The following is a 19,490-nucleotide window of genomic DNA, read 5'->3' as shown; positions in this document are numbered from 1 at the left end:
CCACAGTATTTGAGAGACTTCTTTAAGGATGAGCGGACGGAAGAAACCTTGCTGCCCTTTGGTGTCTTGCCAGGGGATGTCTCTGGCTGCTTGCTTGGACGCGGACTGGCCGGTGGCCCCGATGACGAGAGGCCCATCGACGAGTGGGATGCCTTCAGCCTGGTTTAGCGGTATGCAGGAGATTTCTGCACCGGTGTCAAGAAGTCTGGTCATCCATTTTCCAGCTACGTGGACAGTGAGGAGAGGTTTCTCCGCGGGCGTGATGGGGACGGACCACTGGATGTTCACGGGCGTGGCTGGTGGCGAGCTGGCGCTCTGACGTTGGAAGGGGCCTCTTGGTGGCGGGGCTGAGGCCTGCCCCCGCACCCGTTTAAAGGCTGGCGATTGGGATTGGTGGCACGGCAGTCGCAGGCCCAATGGTACCCCTTGCCACAGCGCGGGCATGGGGTAGATGGTAGACAAGGAGCACGGGCTGTGGCTGGCGGGCCTGGAGGTTCGGGCGCGGGGTGATTGGCTGGACGATTGGTGCACTCTCTAGCATAGTGGCCGAGCTCTCCGCAGCGGAAGCACTGGTTGGAGGCTTGAACTGCGGCGACAACAGCGGCGGCCATAGCGGAGGCCTGGCTGGAAACGCCAGAGCAGGCAAGAACCCAGTCATGGAGGGCGGATGATGGCTTTGCATGTGGGGTTAGCGCCCTCCTGCAAAAGGTCTTTGATGAAGGATGTTTGGGCCTGGGTTCCGACGACCTTACGCTCGGCAGCCGCTTGTACATGGGCGACAAAGTCATTGAAGGGCTCTTCAGGTTTCTGGAAGAGCTTAGTTAGGGGCTCCGGGGCGGAGGTGGCGCAGGAGCGGAAGGCCCTGAGTGCGCACTCCCGAAGCTGGACGAAGAAGCTGGGCAGGAGGCCCACATAGGCTTGGGGCTGGGTGAAGCGGCCGTGGCCGAGGAAGGCGTTGGCCGGGAAGGTGATGCCAGCGCGTGCGTTCTCGGCGATCTGTGTCTCGCAGAGTGAGCCAAAATGGGCGCGCCAATCAACAAATTGGCCGGGCGTTAGCGTGCCCCGAGCAAGGGTAATCCAGTCATAGGGAACACAACGAGGGATGGCCATGCGCTCAAGAATGTCTTGTGCGTGAGGGCTGGCTAACCCATCCTCTTTAATGGCCGTTCTAAGGGCCTGCATATCTTTGGGTGAGAAGGGGATCCAAATTTGTGGGTTAGCTGGGCTCCGGACGGGGTTTAGGGGGTACATATCGGCGAGCGGGGCGGTTGGAGGGTGGAGAAAAGCGCTGTCGGTGTCTGGCCGGGGCGTGCTGGGGTGACTGCTAGGATCCTCAGCCTCATCATCAGGAGGAGGGTGAGGGGCGGCCCACGGGGAGGATGTTTCCGGATAGAGGTAAGATGGCGGCTGATGAGCGTAAGATGGCGGCGCGGCTGGAAAGGGAGGGCAGGCGTAAGGCGAGTTCCGAGAAGAAGCAGGAAGGGGCGGGGCGGTGGGCTGGTTCCTCTTTTTGGCAGGAGAAGAAGGAGGAAGTGCGCCATGTTGGTTGGGTGCGGCGGGAGACTTCCCCTTTTTGGAGAAGGAAGAAGGCGGAAGTTCGCCATCTTGTTCAGAATCTGAGTCAGAGGCGGCGGGGGGATTCAGCTCGAGGGCGGCCTCGAGCTGAGCGGAGAGAGAGCGGGTTTCAGAGTCATCGGACGGATCAGAGCAAATGGGGGGGGTCCTTGGACGGAGCGCAGACAAGCGACTCGGCGGGAGAGGGGACGCCTTGCAAGCAGGCGCGAATAGCGACCAAGGCCGGGATGAGCCCGGGGGGAAACTGCTTACGCTCGTGTTCCATGGCAGACGTAACACGGGCAATAAGAGTCTCATAAGTCTTAGGGTTCCATAAAGTACAAGTGGCGAGCCACGGATTGAAGGGAAGAAGCAAGTCCCAGTACCGCTGTAATTGCCGAACCGAAACTCGAACGTTATTAGTCTCTAGGAGGGCAGCAAGCACGCGGACTTGGGGAACCTGTCGGGACGAGAGGGAGGCTCCCATCTTTGAGCGACGGGGGGGGGGTGAGAGACGCCAAAGAGTCCCTACCTTGAGCGGCGACGTGGGGGGTCTGGCGTCAGGATGGGCCCCACGTTGGGCGCCAACTGCGGGCGGCTATGCTCAGCTGGCTCGGGGGTAGCTGCCAGGGGGCCAGGGGCCCTTTGAGCCGGCAGCAGGCGGCTCAAGGTGTGGTGGGGACGCGCGGCGCGGTGGAAGAACGCCACGGAGACGAGGGCTGTGCGCAGGTCTGCTTTATTGAGGAAGTACACTTGGTTATATAGGGTTGGGTAAGGGAGGGGTTGGAGCTAGGGCAGGCTAGCTACGGGGTGGTAGTGGATAGGTGGGAGTGGGCGGATGGCTATGAGGTAAGCAGTGGCTAGGGAAGGAGGCAGATTATATGTTGGCAATGTGGACGGGACTGGCGGGAAGGACAGCAACGGCTGGAGGGGGAAGATAACAGCGGCATCTGGGGAGGGCTGTGGGGCAGTGGAGGATTGGCTGGAGAGGCAGGGGCGGGCCTGCAGTTCGTGCTGTAATCAGTTACTGGCAGAGGTTGCGAAAGGACGGGGCCCCAACGGGCTGGGTGCGGCGAGAGGGTGGTGGGGCTGAGGCAGACTGGGGTGAGGGGACAATGGAAAAAATATCCCATGAAAATAGTAAGCAAAAGAGAGCTGGGATAACTATACCAATATGAGCCAAAATAGAATTTAAGTAAAAATCTATTATAAGAGACAAAGGAGGACTCATATACTAATAAAAGGGTCAATTCACCAAACAGAAATCACAATCATAAGCATGCATGCACCTAACTCCAATGCCTAAAAATATATAATGCAAACTGACAAAATTAATGGGAGACATAGATGCCTTTACAATAATAGTTAGAGATGTTAATATACTACTTTCATCAATGGATAGAACATCTAGACAGATCAATAAAGAAATAAAGAACTTGAACAACACTATAAATGAACTAGACCTAACAGACATGTAGAGAATACTGCACCCAAAAATAACAGCATACACATGCTTCTCAAGTGCACATCAATCACTCTCTAGGATAGATCACATGTTAGTGATCACATGTTAGTCTCAATAAACTTAAAAAGATTGATTTATACAAGGAATCTTCTGTGACCATAGTGGAATTTAACTAGAAGTCAATAATAGTGGGAGAAATGGAAATTTCTCAAATATGTGGAAATCAAGCAAAGGTACTTCTTTTTTTTTTTAAGATTGATTTATTTATTTCTCTCTCCTCTCCCCGCCTGGTTGTCTGTTCTCTGTCTATTTGCTGCGTCTTATTTGTCTGCTTCTGTTGTTGTCAGCGGACAGGAATCTGTGTTTCTTTTTGCTGCGTCATCTTGCTGTGTCAGCTCTCTATGTGTGCGGCACCATTCCTGGGCAGGCTGCACTTTCTTTTGCGCTGGGTGGCTCCCCTTACGGGGTGCATTCCTTGCACGTGGGGCTCCCCTATGCGGGGGCACCCCTGCGTGGCAGGGCACTCCTTGCGCGCATCAGCACTGCTCATGGGCCAGCTCCACACAGGTCAAGGAGGCCTGGGATCTGAACCTCGGACCTCCCATGTGGTAGACGGATGCCCTAACCACTGGGCCAAGTCCGCCGCCCCAAAGGTACTCTTAATCAATGGGTAAAGAAGAAATCACAAAGGAAATTATGACATATCTTGAGGTGAAAGATAATGAAAAGACAACATACCAAAACTTATGGGATGCAACAAAAGCAGTGCTAAGAGGGACATTTTTAGTTCTATTTGCATACATTAAAAGAGAGCAAAGACTTCAAATTAGAGACAACCTCAAAAATGGAAGCATTGAAAAAGAATAGTAAATAAAACCCAAAATAAATGGAAGGAAGGAAATAACAAAGATTAGAGCAGAGATAAATTAAATAAAGAGTAAAAATAGAATCAACAAAACCAAAATTTAGTTCTTTGTAAAGATCAATAAATTGTCAAAATTTTAGCTAGGCTGACCAAAAAAAAAAAAAAAAAAAGACAGAGAGAGAGGGGAAACAAATGCCCAAAATAAGACACGAAAAGGGGGACATTACTACCAAACCAACCCCACTGAAAAAAACAACAACAAAAGGATTATAAGAGGATACAATGAACAGCTGTATGCCAGCAATTAACTGGATAATCTAGATCAGGGGTTCTTAACCTTTTTGTGTCCCACGGAGCCTTTGCCAGTCAGGTGAAAACCACGGACCCCTTCTCAGATTGAAGTGGCAGATAGTTTTATGGCACTCAACTTTGGAGGTCAGAGAAAATAAAGATAGTAAGTTGATTTTTTTTTCAGTTCAAGCTCACAGACCCCCCTGAAATCTTTCCATGGACCCCTTGGGGGTCTGTGCACCTCTGGTAAGGAACCCCTGGATTAGATTCAGTTAAAGGACCTTTTTATTAGATCACTTTTGATTAGATCACTTAAGGACCTTTAACTAGAATGCAGGACTCAAGGTGGGTCTTAATCCTTTATTGGAGGATATGGAAAATGGAAAAACCTTCCATTTTCCCCCTGCCATGTGAGAGAGGACTCCAGGATCACCTACAGCCACAAAAAAAAAAAAAAAAAAGAAATCTGGAGAGACTGAGAGATATGTTGGAGACTAGAATCAGCTAAGCACACAAACTGAAGAGATGAGACTCAAGGAGAGATGGGCCATATACCTGATCACCCACAGCTGAGTTCAGGGAAAAAGTGAGCCTGAAGGAGAAGGCAGAGACTGGAAAAAAACCACATGATCATCTCAACTGCTACAGAAAATGCATTTGACTAAATCCAGCAGTACATCTTGCTAAAAACACTTAAAAAACTAGGAATTGAAAGAAACTTCTTTATGATGAAACCATATATGAAAAACCTACAGCTAACATTGTACTCAGTGGTGAAAGATGGAAAGCTTTCCTTATAAGATCAGGAACAAGGCAGGACATTGTGCTAGGAAGTGGTTTCTTAGGCTCTATGCCAAAAGTACATCCAACAAAAGAAAAAAAAATAGATAAACTAAACCTAATCAAAATTTAAAACTTTTGTACATCAAAAGACTTGATTGGGAAAGTTTGAAAAGGCAGCCTATAGAATGGGAGAAAATATTTAGAAACTATATATCTGATAAGGGTTTATCTATAATACATAAAGAAATCCTTTAACTCAACAAGAGAGGAATAATCCATTGAAAAATGGGAAGACTTGAAAAGACATTTCTCCAAAGAAGATACACAGATAACCAAAAAAGCACATGAAATACATGTTCAGCATTGATCATTAGAGAAATGCTAAGCAAAACCACAAGGAGATACTATTTCACACTCACTAGAATGACTACTAAAAATGAAAAATTAAAATTGTTGTTGAAGAGGATGTGGAGAAATAGAAACACTCATTCATTGCTAGTGAGAATGTAAAATGGGAAAATAACAAACAAGCCAATCCTGGGCATTAGGGGAGTGGCAGGAACAAACTGTAAAGCTGTTATCCTTTGCTTTCTTGAATGGCCTTATTCCCACTCTCATCTCTATGAGTTATTTCACTGGGCTGATTTTCCCTTTATCTTGTTTGAAACAGCGCATTGACTGATAGAGCAAAGTGTGCCCAGCAATCTGGTACTTGCGTGCAATCCTTCTCCTTGTCCCAAGCTTGTCCTAGAGAAGCCAGACAAGATCATGGTGGGTTCCCTGAAAAAAGAAATTTGGAAAAGAAGAGCAAGTGAACTCTAGGCAGCATATGAAAACTTTCCAATGGGTAATTGCATTGGGCACAGATAGATTCAGAGTTGTCAATTTCCAAATCCTCAATTTCCACTTGTTCTCTTCCCTAAAACCAACCTGCTTATTAAAGTGCCTGGGGTGGAGGCATAATTCTGGTACACATTTTCCACATCCTTTTTCTCCCATTTGCAAGAATGATATACCTTTCTCTAAACTTGAAATCTTAATGTTAAACAATGAGAAAATTTAAATACTGTGCCAGAGAAGCCTGTTTTATTAAAAGCACCATAAAATTACCCATATCCTTCCCATTAAGAGATGCATTTTCCAGTAACACAATTTTTTATAGTTAATAATAATTTATCAAAATGTTAAATATGTTTATGTGTTTTGAGCAGTTGTGAAGAAATCTAGGAAACTAGTTAAGAATATCTGGAAAGAGCTTGCTTGGCCTTGAATCCTGGCTCCATCATTAACATCTAGCTATGCATTAATTTCTTCATCTATAATTGGAGGAAAATAGTATCAACTTCAGAGTGTTGTGAGGGTAAATGAGTTAATATTTTTTAATTCCTTAGACCACAGTGTGACAAATATTAAGCACTACCTAAGCATGAGATATTGTTCCTCTTATTATTATATTACTTTTGTTATATATGATTATAATAACTCAAAGCAAAACATTATTTTGTGACTTGACACTTATGGTTATAAACATATACAATCAGAAAGAAAAATCAATAAAGTACTTTAATGTTTAAATATGTATTTGAGAAAATCTCTTTGAGACAACTATGGTTTCAAGATGTAAAGGGGAACAATGTATTTCTTTTTAAAGAGAGATTGTTCGTGTACTTTTAAAATGGATGATTATATTATCACATCACTGATATTTAAAAGAGTTATAGAAGAGGTGGCATTGGATTGGGAAAAGTGGACATGGTGGATGATGGGTATGGGGAAAGGCAGGAAGAGATGAGAGGTGGAGGCGTCTTTGGGACATGGAGCTGCCCTGGATGGTGCTTCAGAGGTAATCACCGGACATTGTAAATCCTCACAGGGCCCACTGGATGGAATGGAGGAGAGTATGGGCCATGATGTGGACCATTGTCTATGAGGTGCAGAGGTGCCCAAAGATGTACTTACCAAATCCAATGGATGTGTCATGATGATGGGAACGAGTGTTGTTGGGGGGGGAGAGGGGGGGTGGGGGGGTGGGGTTGAATGGGACCTCACATATATATTTTTAATGTAATATTATTACAAAGTCAATAAAAAAAGTTATAGAAGAGTTTTAATATATAAATATCATACTTATGATACCTTAGACACTACATTCTTTACATCTATTACAAAAAAAAATGAGATATCAACTTAAATATCCCCAGAATGTAACAGATTTTAGAAAAAGTGTGGCTCTGTTTACACCTTGATTTTGCACTTTTAGCCTCCAAAACTATGAGCCAGTAAATTCCAGTTCTTAAGCCAACCACTTTGTGGTATTTGTCACAGCAGCCTGGCATACTAGGATGAAGTCTGTGGCTGCAGCAGATCCTTAATTTAAAGACTCTCATATGAAGAATGGCATGAATCAAGCTTTGTCAGAAGACTTTTACACCTATATATAAAGCTTAAAAATAGAGTGGTAGAATGCTAAATTAGTAGTATAATAAATTGCAGATAAATGTAAGATGAAAACTAATCTATTTAAGAACAAGAGGACAGGTCAAAGTCAGCCAGTTTATCGACACCAGCAAGAATATAGAGGTGCTTATAAAGACAATTCTTTTTTATGATTGGTTTCCTAGAGTTAGATTTTCTCATTTGGAAAGAGATTTTCATTTTCAGTAATAAAGCTTGATTAATGTGTTTGTGCATGGGGAGGAATGGGGGGATTTTTTTTTTTCCCTGAGGAAAGGACCCTAGTTTAATGTTTTCTGCTCCCTTTGTTCATTTATTTTTGATGTTCAAAACTAATTTCTTCCTCAACAGGCAATCTTCAGTTGGAAACATCCCTGTTGACCTCTGTCTTTGATTCCGTGTTAAAATGTTTGTTTGCCTTTTTTTTAAGTTCACAAGTCTAATTTTCTCCCCAGAGGGTGTTCACAGTTTCTTCAAAGACTTCAGTGCTTATCTGGTGTTTGAGGTTTTCTTTAACAGGGATCACACATTTTGCCTTGACGGTCTCTCCTGGTCAGCTCAGTGAGGAAAAGGAGAGTCTGAATACAGTTTGCTCTGAACTGACTGCTGTTTATTAGGGAGGTTAGGAAAATAGTGCACTTGACTCTGCTGCTTTCACTTCTGATAGTTTACTCAATATCAAAATTAGAAACAGCAGGTGTCTAAGATCAGAAAATAAATATTCCCTCCTTTTTGATCTCAACCTTTTAGACTTAGGGATGATTACACTAAAAATACAATTTATTTTAAAGCAAAATCTGCAATGTTATAGGCTGTGGTGTGGCTCTGCTGAATAAGATCATGGAAGCGCAGATCTTCATTAACAGGATGCTGAATAGTTCATATTTGTAATCCTAGAACAATTGTGGCTAAATTCTGGATAACTCAGATGCCAGTAATAGTTTTGTTACTGTATGAAAGATTAAAAAGGTCAATTAAAAACTTCCACTAGCAGCTGTCTAGCAAGAGCTCCAGTATTCTGCACACAGGTGACAAGCCAATTCCCCAGTCCACATGTTCTTACAGCTCAGACCTACTCTCTGCCTCGTGGGTTTTAGGAGCAGTCTTATCATGCCCTTTATTCTTATTTGTGTAGGTCACCATGTCATCTCTCACGCAACAATGTCTAATCCCCATAAAGCTCTGTGCAATCCCTTTCCTAATCTCTTGAAACACATCACTGTGCCTTCAGAAGTCATTTCCAGTATCTTTCTCCTTCACCTTCTTAACCTTCTTGCTTTGCTCTTGAAACCTGTCTCTTCTCTGACGATGCTGTTTCCCTTGCATCCCTCCATCCCTCTTTTCTTCCCACCTCCTGTACTCTGAGCCTGGAGGTGCACAATTTTTAACTTGTTCTTTGCAACTTCCAATGATCCCTCTGTCCCTTCTCTACTTTAACCCTGAAAGCTATTCACATAAGCTCACATCATCAAACTTTATTACTATACTGCCTTATTGTAAGTCACCTACTTAACCCTAACTGCCTCTCTCCCAACTTTAGTCACTCTTCTTCATTTCTTAAAGATTTTGGTTCATGACACAATGTCACTCTCTCCAACTCTACCTTGGTCATAATGCTCGTAGATTTCGAAATCAATTTAGATGGCCCTTCCAATACCCTAGCCTCTTGTACATTCTCGGATATTCCCTTTTTCTATAATCCTATTCTCTCCACTCTGTCAGCTAGTCACTTTCACACTATGTCCTAGTTCTTGTCAACCATAAATGTACCCCCATGATAATCCTATATTCAAGCACATTATTCTTTCATCACCTTGTTCTGTCTTTCCAATTCATTTCTTCTAATACTTCAAATAAATCCAATAATCCTTGTGGTAGTTTGAAGCTGTACATACCCAATAAAATCATGTTCTTAAATTGAATCCATTCTGGTGGTATGAAACTCCATTATAAGTACAATCTTTTGATAAGGTTACTTCAATTAAGTGTGGCCCACCTCAGTCAGGATGAGTCTTAATCCTATTATTTTGGTCCTTTATAAGCAGAATGAAATTCAGACAGAGAGAAAGCCACTGAGGGAGAATCCAGAAGCTGAAACCAATGGAGCCCAGAAGAGGCCGGGGGATGATACCACATGCTCTGTCATGCGACAGAAGAGCCAAGGATCACTGGCAGCCAGCCCCAGAATACCAGTTTTTGGGAATTACCTTGATGACTCCTGGATCTGGACACTCTTTTAGCCTCAAATCTGTATGCTAATAAATTCCCATAGTTTAATCCAACCCACCACAAGGTATTTGCTTGAGCAGCCTAGGAAACTAAAACAATTCTGTTAACACAAAGTCACTGATCATATGACCATTTTCTTGTCCTTTCTTTCCTATTTATCCCACTTAAGTTCCAGGACTAAATATGACGAATACTTTCTTGTGTAATCCTTGACTTCTTTACTTCATTCAACACTTATAACCAAACCACAACCATAGTTATACTCAAATATTCTTGTATCCTGTGCATGCATCCATGCAACTGAACATAGCTTGGAAAAAGCACAGATACATGTTGATTGGTCTCACTTTTGATTCATTATCAGCGTGAAGCCTAGCAATCATACCATATTTCCCTAGTCCAATTAATCTTGCATTCTTCAAGAGGATGAATTCTTACATTCTTTTCTATCACACTCTTCCAAAACCACTCTCGCAATTTTACTTTCAACTAATGACCTTGATCCTTACTTTATTTTACTGAAAAATTATTAAGTCACTTTTACCCACTTTCATCACATTTACCCACCTACCAATATGTATGCTCACAAATTCTGTCTTCTTCCCATTATTATCAGTGAACTTTTCATGTCCTTTGTTACGATCAGCTCTCCATTTATGTGTAAGATCTTATCCCTGAGGAGGATTGTGGGATGATGGTGACAGACTAACAGGAAGCTGAATGCTCTCACAAAAACAGTGGAGAAAGAGCCAAAAGCTGTCCAAATATGACTAAGGAAATAAAAGATATTAAGAAGACACTGGGAGAGCATAAAGAACAAGTTGAAAGTCTGCAGAAAAAGTAACTGACCTTATGGGAATGAAAGCTATGCTGAATGAAATTAAACATACGTTAGAGGCACATAAGAGCATATATGAATTGCTTGAAGACAGAATTTGTGATTTTGAAGACAGAACATCTGAACTGGAAAACACAGGAAAACAGAAGGAGAAGAGAATGGAAAAATGGAACAAAGTCTCAGGGAATTGAATGACAACACGAAATGCACTAACACTTGCATTACTGATGTCCCAAAAAAAGAGAATGGAAAAGAGATAGAAAGAATATTTGAGGAAATAATGGCTGAAATCTTCCCAATCCTTAAAAGGACATATCAATATCTAAGAGGGGCCATGCACCCCAATCAGAATAAATCTATAAAGACCTACCCTGAGACATCGAACATTCAGAGTGACAAATATCAGAGATAGAGGATTCTAAAAGCAGCAAGAGAAAAAGCAAAGCATCATATACAAGGGAAATTCAATAAAATTAAGCACTGACCTCTCATCAGAAACCATGGAGGAGAGAATAAAATGGTAAGATGTATTTAAGGTACTGAAAGAAAAACTGCCAGCCAAGAATGCTATATCCAGCAAAGCTCTCCTTCAAAAATGAGGATTAGTTCAAACTCTTCACAGACAAACAAAAACTAATAGAATGTGTTACCAAAAGAACAGATTTGTAAGAGATACTAAAGAGCATGCTGCAGCCTGAAAAGAAGAAAAAAAGAGTGAGATATTTGGAGAAGAGTTTAGAAATGAAGATTATTAGGAAGGGTAAACTAAAGGATAAAAAGACTGACAACAGAACGATATGACAACAGAGAGCTGAAGGACAAAAAGGATAAAGTAAGTAATGCCTTTATGGTAATAATACTGAATATTAATGGACTGAACTCCCCGATCAAAAGAAATAGACTGAAAGAATGGATAAAAAAATATGAGCCCTCATCATGTTTTCTACAAGAAATCCACCTCTGACTTAAGGACGCAACCAGGTTAAAAGTGAAAATTTGGAAAAAGGTATTCCATACAAATAGTAACCAAAAAAGAGCTGAAGTAGACCAGATAAATGTAAAATAGCAACATTATAGTATATGAGCAATAATTACTCAGTGCAGCTGGAAAATTGTTCCTGTGATCAGTATTCTTTAATTTTTTTCATAAAAAATAAATACTTGCTTTTAATTGAAAAGGACTGAAGAAGATGTATTTTTGGATACTTCATTTTTCTTTAACCCTTTCTTATTCATACTCTTTTATCAAAATAATCTATCTGGATAAATTATGATTTGGCATACTACTGCTGAACAAGATTTTGAGATTTTCTGTCTCATAAAACTATGAGTTGGCAAATTGTTACCTGCTGTAATTCATTCCAATAAGATGTGAACAATTGCAAAATAGGAATTTGATTATATAGAAAGAATTATGGCTTAATTATGGAAATTAAATAACAAAACCAATAATTTATTTCATTCTTAGAGACTAAGTCTAATAGTCAGAGCTGTAATATAAAAATTAGAATTGTTATAATTAATTTCTATTATATTTAAATGATTTATATTTATAAAATGTTGCTATACTATCTATTTTTTATCATTGATTATATTAAATCTAACCTGGTCTTGCAGTCTTCATTTAAAATGTATAATTTCTTTCAATCTTTTTCTATTTATTTTACAATTTTACAACAAAGAACTTTTAAAAATTGTATTATTATCATTATTTTTAAAGACACCTGGATGACACAAAATGTTACATAAAAAAATATAAGATGTTCCCATATACCCCACTCTCCACACCCCCCATCCTCCCACATTGACAACTTCTTTCATTGAATTTGATGAGTACATTTTGGAGCACTGCTACACAGCATGGATTATAGTTATATTGTAGTTTACAATCTCCCCCAGTCTATTCAGTGGGTTATGGCAGGATATATACTGTCCTGTATTTGTCCCTGCAATATCATTGAGATCAACTCCAAATCCCCAAAATACCCCAATATCACACTTCTTTTCCCCTCTCCCTGCCTTCAGCAACTCCTGTGGCCACTGTCTCCACAACAATGAAATAATTTCTTCCATTGCTAGAGTCACTTTATTTCTATAGTAGAATACCAGTAAGTCCACTCTAATTCATATTTTATTCCTCCATCCTATAGACCCTGGGATGGTGATGTTCACTCCACCTCTAAATCAAGAGGGGGCTCAGATCCCATACGGCTGATGGATGGAATTCTCCTGCTTGCAGCTGTAGACTCTCTCAGTCTCCTGGTATGGTGGTCGACAATCCTTACCTCCCTGTTAACTTACCTGGGTAAGTCCAATGAACCAGAGAGTAGATGTTGCAACTCTATTGAGGCTCAGAACCCAGCCAGCACATAGACAGTCCAAAGATTCAAGTCTCCTGAGCATACACCAAACTCCACACCAACCACAGGTTCAGTAAAAGTGAAAGAAGAGGCAGGAATAGAGAGGTCACATCTGAACCCCACTCCATTACACTCAGGAGCAGAAATTCCAAAGTAGGGCCCACAGCCAAGGCACTGAACTCCAGAGCCATCTATCATGACCATAGGACCTGGGTGTCTCTGAAGCTCTCAGGTGAACCTCTACCTGAGGTTGTATCTACTTTGACTGTCTTTGAGATCCTGCTGAGATGTGTGTGTGACCCCTCTGATGACGTCCCGACCCATTTTGAAGTCTCTTAGCCATATAAACTCATTTTATTCAAGGTCTTTTTCTAGTTGCATCACCAGCTGGTGCTTGGTAGTAATCCCTCAGTGCCAGGGAGGCTCATTCCTGGGAGTCATGTCCCATGCTGGGGGGAAGGTAATGCATTTACATGCTGAGTTTGGCTTAGAGAGTGCCACTTTAAACAACCTGGAGACTCTCAGGAGGTAACTCTTAGGCACCCTGCATCTCTAGGCCTACTCGAAATTTCAAGCACAGGGGCTCATAAGCACAGTCATAAGTATCAAGGACCTATCATTGGACCATTCTTCTTCACTGGTCTTTGCCCTTGCACTTGGAAGATTGTTGCTGCTCCATTGAGGAGTGCGATGAGTTTCCCAGAATGGGAATTCAGTACTCCCTCAGCTGTTGTGTGAAATTAACCCAATGAACATCTAAGCATATCTATATACCCTATATGCATAGCCTGGAGAACTCCCTCTCAGTCATGCATCCCCCATCAATGACACTCCACATCAGTGCTTCTCCCCTGCCATAGTTTAACCGCTCTGTGATCTAAAACTTCTTCAAAACTGAAGTCTAATATACTGTCAAATTCAATTAATAGGAAAATGAAATGGTAATGAAAGGTTAAAGATTAGAAATAAAATATATAATAATTTAGAAAAATGAAAATAAATAAAAAATAAATTGGTTTATTAAAAAATGAAAAATATCATAAGAAAAATTTTTTTAATGTTTTGCCTTTTATCACTGTAATAGGTGTTGCCCTGGATCTACAGTGGCAAAACAATTTCTTCCATTTTTTCCTCAGTGTCTACATCTGTTTTTTTTTTTATTATGTCTTCAAAGAAGTTTTAGGTCACAGTAAAATCACATAGAGAATATAGGGAATTCCCATATACTCAGCTTCAAACCCTTTCCCCACTTCCCCAGCAACGATACTTTTATATGTGGATGTTATATTTGCTGCAACTGATGTATAGATATTGAAACATAGCTACCAACCATGGTTCCATTATGGCTTACATTATCGTTTACATTTTAGACTGTATACTTTTATAAATTTTGTTGTTACATTTCCATTAAGGTTTACATTAAGGTTTACATTTTAGACTATACACCTTTATAAATTTTGGTAATATTTAACATGGCCTGTATCCGTCATTACAAGATCTGCAGAACCCCTCCATTGCTCCCCAGTTACCCCCTCTTCCAACTATTCTATTCATTTATCCCCCTCCTCTTAGGGCCCACAGTGACCACTAAGCTTCATTGCTTGAAGGACAAGACTCATAGATACTTGCAACAATGCTGAAGGCTTGACACATTAGTCTGTTCTCCCCCTTTTTTTACAGCTAAAATAAAGCTATTGATTATATACTTTGGATAGATCATATGGTTTGTGAGCATATCTCAATAAAACTGCTTAATAAACAAATAAATGTGCAAGAATAGCCAGAAATAGCAACTATTTATAGCAGGGGAATTAGAGAGATTGAAAGATAAGGAATTTTCTTGGTTGTTTGTCTATTTTTTATTATTATTTTTGAAATAATGAAAATTCTTTAAAAAGATTGAAGTGATGAATGTGCAACTATGTGATTATACCAAAATACCATTGATTGTACACTTTGGATTAATTGTATGCTTTATTAATATGTATCAATAAAATTGATTTTAAAAAATGATCCTATCCCTTCCACTTTACTCAAGGACAATGCTTTAACATTTTTCTCTTTTCCCTTCTGCAATTTCATTTTTCCCTTTCTTTTGGAGATTATTATCCAAGTACTGTCTTATTCCTCTGTCTAAAACAATATCAATCATATAAAACATAAATCCCTCTTGAATTTTCTCATTTCCCACCATCTCATTCTCTTTCCTTCAACATACAAACTCTTTGAAAGAGTTTAATAAAATTCTCTACTCTGATTCCTCTTGTAGAAAGTATTGTTTCTTGATGCACTCTAAAGAGGATTTTTCTATTACATCTTTCCTGAAACTGTTCTAATCAAGTTCACCAGTATCCAGTAATAAAATAGTAATATCTAATTGAGCATTTTCAGAAATTATATTACCTGAATTTTCTGTATTATTTTACATGGTTGATTATTCTGTTCCCAAGCCATTTTTAGGACACTTCACTAGGTGCTTTTTCTCATTCTCCTTTGTTAGTTTCACCTCCTCTCCCTGGCCTCTTAAACTAAGAGCTTTCTAGGATTCAGTTACTGAACCACTTCCATTTAATCCCATTTTTATTTCCATTCACTCCCTTGATTTTCATCCAGTCCCAAGATTTTAAATACCTGATGTACAGTGGTCACTCCTAGTTTATATCTCTAACTCAGATCTATCCTGAATCAGATATTCCAGAATCAGATATACAACTGCCTTCTTGACACCTCCACTTGTATGTCAAATCTACATATCAAACATTTTCAAAATTAAACTTTTGGCATCATCAACTCTCTATTACAATTAATTTTAGAAAATTTTTATCAGGCCTCAAAGAAACCCTGTACCTTTAGCAGTCACCCCTGTCTTAAATTGCCAAGACTGCTACAACAAATACCTAGGACCAGTTGGCATATAAAACAAGAATTTATAGTTTCACATAAATAGTCTAAAAGGCCATAATCAAGGTATTGACAGAATCATGCCTTCTCTGAAGTCTGTAATATTTTAGTGGTGACAATTCATAACTCAATATCTACCTCTGTCGCATGGCCATCTCTTCCCATACGTCTCCTATATGTCCAAATTTTCTGTGCTTAAGGAGGATGCTAGCTGTGGGCTTTTCATATGTACCCTTTATTATGTTGAGGAAGTTTCTTTTTATTCCTAGTGTTCTAAGTGTTTTTATCAAGAAAGGGTGCTGTATTTTGTCAAATCCCCTTTCTGCATCAATTGAGAAGATTATGTGCTTTTTCCCCCTTCATTCTGTTAATGTATTATATTACATTAACAGATTTTCTTATGTTGGAATAATCTTGTGTGCCAGGGATAAATCCCATTTGATCATGGTGTATCATTCTTTTAATATGCTGTTGGATTTGGATTGCTAGTATTTTGTTGAGGATATTTGCATCTATATTCATGAGAGATTTTGGTCAGTAGTTTTCTTTTCTTGTGGTATTTTTATCTGGCTTTGGTATGAGGGTGATGTTGGCTTTGTAGAGTGAATTAAATAGGGTTCCTTCCTCTTCAATGTTTCAAAAGAGTTTGAGCAGAATTGAAATCAATTTTTCTAGGATGTTTAGTAGATTTCCCCTGTGAAACCATCTGGTTCTGGGGTTCTGGATTTTTGTTTGTTTGTTTGTTTAATTACAGATCAATGCCTTTACTAGTAATTGATTCTTTGAGATCTATTTCTTCTTGACTCAAATGAGGTAGTTTGTGTGCTTTTAAAAATTTGTCCATTTCATCTAGATTATCTAATTTATTAGCATACAGTTGTTCAAAGTATCCACTTATAACCTTTTTTATCAGAGTCAGTAGTAATGCCCCCCTTTTCATTTATAACTTTAATTATTTGTATCCCCTCTTTTTTCTTTGTCATCTAGCTAGAATTTGTTGATCTTTTCAAAGAATAAACTTTTAGTGTTTATTTTAAATAATTGTTACTCCTTCCCTTTTTTTTTTTTTAAGATTTATTTATTTATTTCTCTTCCCTTCCCCCAACCACCCCCGTTGTCTGTTCTCTGTGTCTATTTGCTGTGTCATCTTTGTCCGCTTCTGTTGTTGTCAGCGGCAGGGGAATCTGTGTTTCTCTTTGTTGCATCATCTCGTTGTGTCAACTCTCCATGTGTGTGGCACCATTCCTAGGCAGGCTACACTTTCTTTTGTGCTGGGCGGCTCTCCTTATGGGGTGCACGCCTTGCGCGTGGGACTCCCCTACACGGGGACACACCTGCGTGGCACGGCACTCCTTGTGTGCATCAGCACTGTGCATAGGCTAGCTGCTCACGGGCCAAGGAGGCCTGGAGTTTGAACCGCGGACCTCCCATGTGGTTGACGGATGCCCTAACCACTGGGCCAAGTCCGCCCCCTTAGTGTTTTTTTGATTCTCTCTATTGTTTTTTGTTTTCTATTTCATTTATCTCTGCTCTTTGGTATTGCCTTCCTTCTGCTTACTTTTGGTTTAGTTTCCTTTTCTTTTTCTTGTCCTTCCAGTTTAAAAGTTAGATCTATGATTTGCAGTTTAAAAAAAAAAATGTAGAAGCATTTAAATCTATCAATTTCCCTGTCAGGACTACCTTCACTGCATCCCATAAGTTTTGGTATATTGTATTTTCATTTTTCTCAAAATATTTCCTAATTTTCCCTTTGATTTTCTCTTTAACCCATTATTTTTAAAGAATATGTTGTTTAATTTCCAGATATTTATTAATTTTCTCTTTCTCCCACTGTTTTTGATTTCTATCTTCATTCCGTCATGGTCAGAGAATATACGTTGCATGATTTCAATATTTTTGAATTTATTGAGACTTGTTTTGTGACCCAACATATGATCTATCCTAGAATTATCCATGTGCACTGAAGTATGTGTATTCTGTATTAGTTAGGTACAGTATTCTATATATGTCTGTTAGATTAGGATATCATTCAATTCCTGCACATCCAAGATGATCTTCTGACTGAATGTTCTATCCATTATTGAGAGTGGTTTGTTAAAGTCTCCTACTATTAATGCAGAACCATCAATTTCTCCCTTCAAATCTGTCAGTATTTGCTTCATATATTTTGAGACTCTGCTATTAGTTGCATATGTATTTATGATTGCGACATCTTCCTGTTGAATTGCCCTCTTTATCAGTATGTAATGACCATCTTTGTCCTTGGTAACAGTTTTCGACTTGAGGTCAAAAACATTTTTAATAGAAGTGTAATTGATATAATATAGGGGAAAAAATAGAATTATAAAAAGGCTCAGTTAAAACCAAAGAAAGCAAAAGAGAGATAAACTTCTAGCAGCAACTAGAAAACAGTTATAAACAAGGTAGATATTAATCCAATGGTTTTAATAGTCTCTTTAAACATAAATGATTTAAATATCCAATTAGAAAACAGATTTTTCAGAATGGATTTTTTAAAAAAAGCAAGACCCAATTATATTTTGGCTACAAATAACCCACTTTACACATAAATATTAAGATAGTTTAAAAGTAATGGATTGGGAATGCTAAATCATGCTAAAGTGATTTTTAAAAAAGCTGAGGTAGCTATAATAATTTTAAGCAAGCAAAACCCTTGATAGGGAAAATTTTCAGGCATAAAGATAGGCAATAAATGTGTCAATTCTCAAAAAAGATTTAGAAAGTCCCAATTTATATGCACTTAATAGCAGATAATCAAAATATGTGAGATAAGGGAAGCAGATATGGCTCAAGCAGTTGTGTGCCCGCCTCCCACATGGGAGGTCCTGGGTTCAGTTCCCAGTTCCTCATAAAAAACCAAGCTGACACATGAGTAGACAGTGAGCAAACAATGAGCAAAACAGATGAGGGAGTCAAATCAGGGGAGACTATGTAGCTCAGTGGTTGAGCACTGGCTTCCTCCATACAAGGTCCTGGGTTCAATCCCTGGAATCAGTACCTCAAAAAAAATGTGAGGCAAAAACTAATAAAAATACAAGATGAAATAGACAAATCCATATTTATTTTTTGAGATTTATTGTTTCCCCCCAGTACTTGATAAATCAGGCAGATAAAAAATCAATAAGGGTATAGTTCACCAAAAGATCACTGTCAATTCACTTGATCTAATTGACATTTATAGACTACTTCATACAATAGCAGCAGAATATGCAATCTTCTTAAATTTGCATGGAACTTTCATCATGATAGCCCACACCTTAATAAACTTAAAAGCATATAAATCATACAAATAATTAAACTAGAAAACAATGAAATTAAACTAGAAACCAACTTAATGATAACTTAAAAATATCCAACTATTTGGAAGTAATACAATATACTTCCATATAACATATGCGGTCAAAGATGAAGTCTCAAGAGAAATTACAATACATTTTGAAATAAAGGAAAATAAAAATAAAAATTTGCGATATCCAAAAAAGCAATGGTTAGAAAGAAATTTATAGCATTAAAAGCATATATTAGAAAAGAAGAAATAACTAAAATCAGTATTCTAAACTTTCACCTTAGGGTATTTGATAAAGAAGAGAAATTTAAGCATAAGGCAAACAGAAGAAAAAAATGTAGCAAAAGTCAGAGGAAAAATCAATGAAATTGGAACTAAGAAAATATTAGAGAAAATTTAAGAAAAGCAAATTTGGCTCTTTGAAAAGATCAAGGAAATTGATA

Source organism: Dasypus novemcinctus, chromosome 11 (assembly GCF_030445035.2).
Source record: "Dasypus novemcinctus isolate mDasNov1 chromosome 11, mDasNov1.1.hap2, whole genome shotgun sequence".
Classification (NCBI taxonomy): Eukaryota; Metazoa; Chordata; class Mammalia; order Cingulata; family Dasypodidae; genus Dasypus; species Dasypus novemcinctus.
Note: the sequence above shows the minus strand (reverse complement) of the source record.